Genomic DNA, 7,294 nt, shown 5'->3' with positions numbered 1-7,294 from the left:
AGTATCGAAGGTACCAGAAAAAAAAACCCTCACCAACAGGGAAACAGAAAACCGTACTTCTGTTACTAAATTATGAAATTACTTACATCAGTAAATGTGAACTTGTTAGCGATTGAAAACGTAAACTTTTATTTTCGAACAGTAACGATTGAAGTGAAAGTGATGTTGAATCGAAATTTGTCACTCAGTGAACCAAACAGCCAGTATCGAAGGTACCAGAAAAAAAAACCCTCACCAACAGGGAAACAGAAAACCGTACTTCTGTTACTAAATTATGAAATTACTTACATCAGTAAATGTGATTAAACTTTTAGTGCGAACAGTAACGATTGAAGTTAAAGTGAAGAGAAAACTATGGCTACCGGAAGTTGACATTGAGGAACCTTTTTAAAGAAGTGAATCTTAAATATAAAGCAATATTATTTATCTTAATTTAAAAAATCAAATGAAGAGCCTCAGATTTATCCGAGGTCAAATTATTCATGCATCACAAGTATGGAAGTAAATGTTGAAGCCGTTTTCACGTGATAAGCGATTACACACACATCTCTGTTTTATATATAGTATAGATATATATTATATTATATTATATTATATTATATTATATTGTATTAAATACATGTTCCTTCCGCGTTCGTTTGTGGAAGACGTGCTTTTTGTGCTCTTGAAACAACCAAACTAAAACTGACGAAAAATAAACGTAATACTTGTTATTCCATAACGGTCTCCTATAATATATTAGTAAAAAAGATTAATATATTACACTAAAAGTTTAATATATTACATGAAAGTCAGCGACGCAAGGCAGAGTTAACCTCGAAGAAAGCATGTGATAATAAATCGTACTTTCATAAGTGGCCGTGTGTAAAGAGTAATCGATTTTTCTTTCAAACATAACTTCTACATACAAGAACAAGGATTAGAATGTTGCCTCTTGGGAATAAGTATCCTATTCATTTTGTTTATTTTGTTTTATTTTTGGTAATACCGGATGAAAATTTGAACGAAAACATATTGTTTGTTAACATTCTATTTGAAAATTTACACTAGCAAATTCGTTACGAAGCATCTTCTTTTTATCACTATCGGTTTTCATTTACCTTTTTCTTACAGCGACCTCTTCGTTTACATTCTACTTGAAAAATTTACGGTGGCAAATTCGTTACGAAACCTCTTTCCTTTCACTTTATCTTTTTTATTACAGCGGCCCTCTCGCTCTATATTTTTCGTTTTTCTCTTTCCGTCGTATCTTCGTTACCTGCTCCTCCCCTCACTCTTACATACTTTCCTCTTCCTCCCTCCTCTCTGCTTCCCTTTCATATCTCTCTCCTTTTCCCGCTTCTCTCTCCCTCTCTTTGTCTCTCTTTTCACCTAGTTCTCTCCTTCTCTCTTTCATACCTTCCTCTTATTCTCACATCTCTTCCTCATTCTGTCTCTCCATCTCTTTCATATTTTCTTCCTTTGCAACTTCCTTCTCCCTCCATTTGTCTCTCTCTACATCTACCTCTCTCCCTCTCTCCTTCATACCTTCCTCTCTTTCTCTCCTCTCCCTCCCTCTCTTTTTATACCTTCCTCTTTTTTCTCTCCACTCCCTCTCTCCTTCATACCTTTCTCTTTCTCTTTCCTCTCCCTCGCTTTCATATCTTTCTTCTTTTCCCAATTCTCTCTCCCTTCCTTTGTCTCTCTCTACTTCAACCTCTCCCCTCTCATCTCACCCCCTCCCTCATATATTTCTGATTTCCCTCCTCTTCCTCTCACTCCGTCTCTCCCGTTCCCTCACATTCTTCATTCTCTCCTCTTTCTCCCTCACTTTGTCTCTCTGTTCCCCTCCTTTCCCTCCCTCTGTCTCGCTATCACTCCATACCCTTTCTCTTTCTCATATCACACCCTGTTTTTCCTTCATATCTCCCTCTCCTTCTCTATGTCTTTCTTCCTTTCTACCTTCCTCTGTCTCTCTCACTTCCTCTCTATCCTCCCTCCCCCTCTGGGCTCAGAAAAAAGGATAGCATCAACGTAGGAGAGCAAAGAATTGAATATTCTGTTGCCAGCATGGACGTTTGCTCGAAATAACATCATCACTGCTGAACTGAAGAAAAATGGCTTCTGTAGAATGATTGAGCAGATAGAGCGGAAGAAAAATGAATTCATCCGACCCTATACCCTTATTAGACCACACATGGACACTCTCGATGTCATCATAGAAAATTACTGCAAGGTAGATAAGGATAGGAAAGCTAGAGAAGCAACAACAAGAAGTCCCTCTGTGCCAGTGGTCCTACAAAGGAATTGAGCCCTCACCCCATTGGACAACCAGAGGAATGCAAGTGCTACAACCAGAAAGGGGAAAGAAAGAACACGAGCACAAACATAAAGAAGGAAGGGGAGTAAATAGGAAAAGGAAAAGATGAAATAACTAAAACCGAAACTCCAAACTACTGAACAAAAACAGAGAACTGAAACATGGAGGCTCCAACAGAATCAGAAACACTAGAGAAGGGAAGAAATTTGGAGTGAAGTCAAGGACATGTAAATTTTACCTGCAAGGCAAATGTTGGCATGGGAAAGGCGGTACCGACTACCTGTTTGTTCACCCGAGATCCCACCAAAACTACAGGGTCCTTAAAGAGAAATACTTCCCTGAGCAAAACCTCAATCGGTTCTAAAGAAGAAGTATACAAATGCAGTGCGCTCTTCAGATTTTATGCGCAAAGCAGCAGCTGAGCAAGAGTCTTTTTTGTGCCTGGCACAAAAGATTGTGCAGCAAGCTGACCTGGCTACATCAAGCACAACACCGGAACCTGCGCAAAACAACCACAATCAACAAACACGAGATGGCCTCCCATAACGCCTGCGCAGTCGTTACCCCAAAATATTTTTATTAAATTTGGAGGCCTGTTGCATCACAACAGCAAAAGTAATTTTTTTCCTGAGAGACCTTGCTGCATGCAATCAGGCCCTATGCGTAGCACTCGTGGAAACACATCTGAACCCTAATATAGAGGATTCAGAAGTACACGTAGCAAAATATGCTATACTACGAACAGACAGAACGGAAAGGAGCCATGGTGGAATTGCTGTATACATCCGGGAAGACCTCACACCCCATGTCTTACTGTCATACTCAAATTATAATTGTATATATAAGACAACTCAATATAGTCATATGCAATACATATCGCCCACCGGATGCTCCAAACCACATAGGCAAGTTTTCAAGATTGCCTCACAAGAATTAAAGAAATCATCATGAAACTGGAACACCACTTGAGTGTATTTCAGTTTTACGAATGTCAAATGGCCCGAAGGCCTCATGCGCTCAGGAATCCCTCATTTCAAACAAGCACAGGTGGAGTCCCTGCCAAACCTCTCCAATGCTCTATTCATAGAACAAGTTGAGCTCAGACCAACGAGGGCGAATAACATTTTGGATCTCTGCTTCACAAAAAAATGGACATTGTTCATGATATGAAAGTGACGCTGACATTAGTTTAGGATCGCAGCATAATAGAGCTGTCTATGTATGGACCAAAAGTAGCCAGAGACATACAGCCTAAAGGAAGAACCCAAAATTTCTCCAATCTGAACTTCCACAAAGCAGACTGGAAATCGATCCAAAAAGATATCCTCAGACAGTACTGGCCGAAATGTCTCTCCACACCAGACATTGGCATGAAACTAGAATATTTTATGTCTGTTATGCAAACCATATGCTAGAAATATGTCCCAGAGCAGAAGGCCAACACAAAAAGGAGTAATATTCCAAGGGAGAAGAAGATCGGCATGAGACGACGGACGAAGGCTGCAAATCGCTTCAATCAGCATTCCAAAAGTATTGAACGGTTCTGCCTAAAAGCAACACGGATGGAGAAAAAAGTCAAACCCATAGGCCTTCTTTCATTATGCCAAAGAAACAGCCTCAATACGCCGCAAAATAGGACCCCTCTTCCAAAAGGATGGCTCTCTCACGGATAGTCCAACTAAGATCAGTGAGCTACTGAATGACCAGTTCCAAAGTGTCTTTACCACCACGTTGGAACACAGACAAGTGAACGAACCAGCGGATTTCTTATCACAGACAAGTGAACGAACCAGTGGATTTCCTATAGTCAGCGAGGCAGTTACGATGGATTACATCGACATTAGTGAAGAAGATGTACTACAAGCGGAGATGTGGCGGACGCAAACTTAACTGCTGGTCCAGCAATCCTCCTCAAATCGTGTAAGCGTGCCCTGGAGAAACCACTACAGATTCTCTTCCAGAGCTTTCTTGCAAATTGCAGGATGCCAGGCAAACTGAAGGAGGGAATAATATGCCCAATCCATAAGGGAGGAAGCAGAGCAGATGCCAAAAACTATAGACCTATCTCTCTGACTTCACACATCAGCAAAGTCATGGAACGAATATTTAGAGGGAAACTAATTGCATTCCTTGAAGAAAATGACTTGCTGAATGACACCCAGCATGGCTTTCACCAAGTAGGAGCTCCCTGACCCAGCACTTACAGCACTATGATTGGGTGTTGATGCAGTTGCTCCACAACTCAAATGTGGATGTAATATACCTTGATTTCCAAAAGATATACCACAAACTGCGTGATCTCGGCATAGCTGGAAAACTTGCAGAGTGGTTACATGACTTTCTGAAGGAGAGAATCAGGCAGTAGCGGTCAATGGAGCCACCTCAGGAGAAACACAAATAGCGAGGGCACTGTCTTAGGACCAATGCTTTTCATACTGGCTCTTTCAGATATGCCCTCAGCTGCTCGGATATCCACCCTTGCTAGATACCCCCGCGATGTTATACACCTGCAACAGGAGTTGGACTCAAATTACAGATGGGCTGAGGACAATCATATACTGTTTAATGCTGAAAAATTCCAGGCCCTGCGCTACAAGCGTCCAAAACTGAATATGAAGCTTACAAGGTACACTGGCGATTACAATCCCAGAGTCTAAATCAGTGCGGGACCTGGGTATCGACATGAGCGATGATACCTGTTTCCAAGTGACATTACCAGGATGGCGACAAAGTGCAGAGGACTGGCTGGATGTATCCTGAGAACGTTCATAACCAGAGAGAAGGAATCCATGATGGTCCTCAGAGGGACATTCGTCCTCAGCCGCCTGGATTACTGCTCCCAACTATGGTCAACCAAGAGTGTAAAATTAACTGCGAATCTTGAAGCAATCCAGCAAAGAAGATTAACAGCTCAGCTACTGGGAAAGGCTGAAACAGCTAAGACTCTTCCTCTGGAGCGAAGGCGGGAGAGGTATCCAGTAATATACATCAGGAAGATCCTGGAAGGAATTGTGCCAAATTTTGGCATTGAAAGTTATACAAATGCACGAACGGGTCGACACTGCACAGTACCAAAGAACTCAGCAATGCCATCGCGCTTCAGGACCAGTTACTGCAACAGCCTGTGTTTCAGGGGCCCACAGCTTTTTAATATTCTCCCAAAGAGTCTGAGGGATCTACACAAAGTGAATGTAGGTGCTTTCTTTCAAATCAAAACTGGACATCTTCCTGTCAAGAACCCCAGATGAACTTACCTCGCGGCAGGCGGTCCAAATGAGGGTACCGAGATCAAACTGCCTTATTCACCAAATGTCACATATTAGAGGAAGCTCTTAATAATAACGGTGTTGCAAAACGGCGGTGCCACAACATGGCAACAGCTTTGAGCTGAAACTAAAATAAAAATATATATATACACACACACAAATACATGCATATATATATATATATATGTGTGTGTGTGTGTGTGTGTGTGTGTATGCACACATACAGACACACACATATAGATAGATAGAAAGATAGATAGATAGATAGATAGATAGATAGATAGATAGATAGATAGATAGATAGATAGATGGGGTGTGTGCAAATAAGCACACCCACATACACACACATATGCGTGTCTATATATATATGTATATATATATATATATATATAAGTTGTAGTTGAATTAAGTATAATCAATCATATTCGTTTAATCAGTGAATGATGTTGTTGAGCTACAATAGGTTTGCATCTGCGTTTCAACATTCTAATTTGCTTATAATAGCATTGCAGTGATTATTAATTTGCTTATAATAGTATATGTAGTGATTATTACTGAATTGGTTTGACAATTAAGAAGTGATCTGTTCTTCATCACTCTTGTTTCCTCTAAATTTAATTACATTTAGACTAAGAGTAAAAAGAGAAAAGAACTATAATGAATGTAAGACATATTTTGCAATCAAATATTGAGAAAAATTACATTCCAATATTTAAGTATAATTTATTTTTGTATCACAATCATTCTATATTTTCTATTTCAATTATTTTAGAAAACTTTGCAAACTTATTCAAATCACTTTGCATACTTGACGGAAGCTTAAATAATCATAAATGAAAACTAAAATATTTAAAAACACGAACTGTCCAAGAAGATGGATTTATAAAATGTTTTAATGGAATTGTATAACATCTCTTTGCGTATATCTATGATATATATTACACAGAATGTTTTACGACACTAAGAGCATATATTTCAATATCGAATGAGAGAAATTCATATAAAGTTACAAAATAACCTTTCATAAATAAATATATTTATTATTCGTTCAAGATAAATGGCTGAGTAAATAAGTTATTAGATTAGCAAATTCTATCTCCACTTGCCTTATGTTATGAAACCTGAGTCACGCAACATATATTTTAGTGGATCACGGCTCTGAAGAGATAGTTAACTTTTCATATATAACCAACAATAGCTATAAGCTTGTAATTTTAATAATATCCGGTTCACATTAACAAAATAGGAACAGTCAATTAAATCTGCGCTGAAAACTACTGGTTTATTTGTAACATTTCCTTCAAATAAATTGACCTTCGCACATAGGAATTATGAATCAACCTATTTTTTTTATCAGCCTGTATTCACGTTTGGTATTGAATTTTATCTCATAAGAAAGTAATGATATTTGCATCCTTCAGAGAATGAGGGAGATATACAGTGATACAAAAAGACAGGAGACTGTGTATGAGTATCAATGTGATATATAATAAGATGTATATTAATAAATTTCGGATATATTTGTTGAAAATAAATCCAGACACTGCGATCATCTTTCATTTACACATAGGAGAATTAACTGCCTGTGTAGTGTGCCACAAGGAATAAATGGACACCTTCATTCTCGTTGATATTAAATATATCATACAAACACACACACAGACACACACACAGACACACACACAGACACACACACAGACACACACACAGACACACACACAGACACACA

Source organism: Octopus bimaculoides, chromosome 1 (genome assembly GCF_001194135.2).
Source record: "Octopus bimaculoides isolate UCB-OBI-ISO-001 chromosome 1, ASM119413v2, whole genome shotgun sequence".
Lineage (NCBI taxonomy): Eukaryota > Metazoa > Mollusca > Cephalopoda > Octopoda > Octopodidae > Octopus > Octopus bimaculoides.
This window is presented reverse-complemented; position numbering follows the sequence as displayed.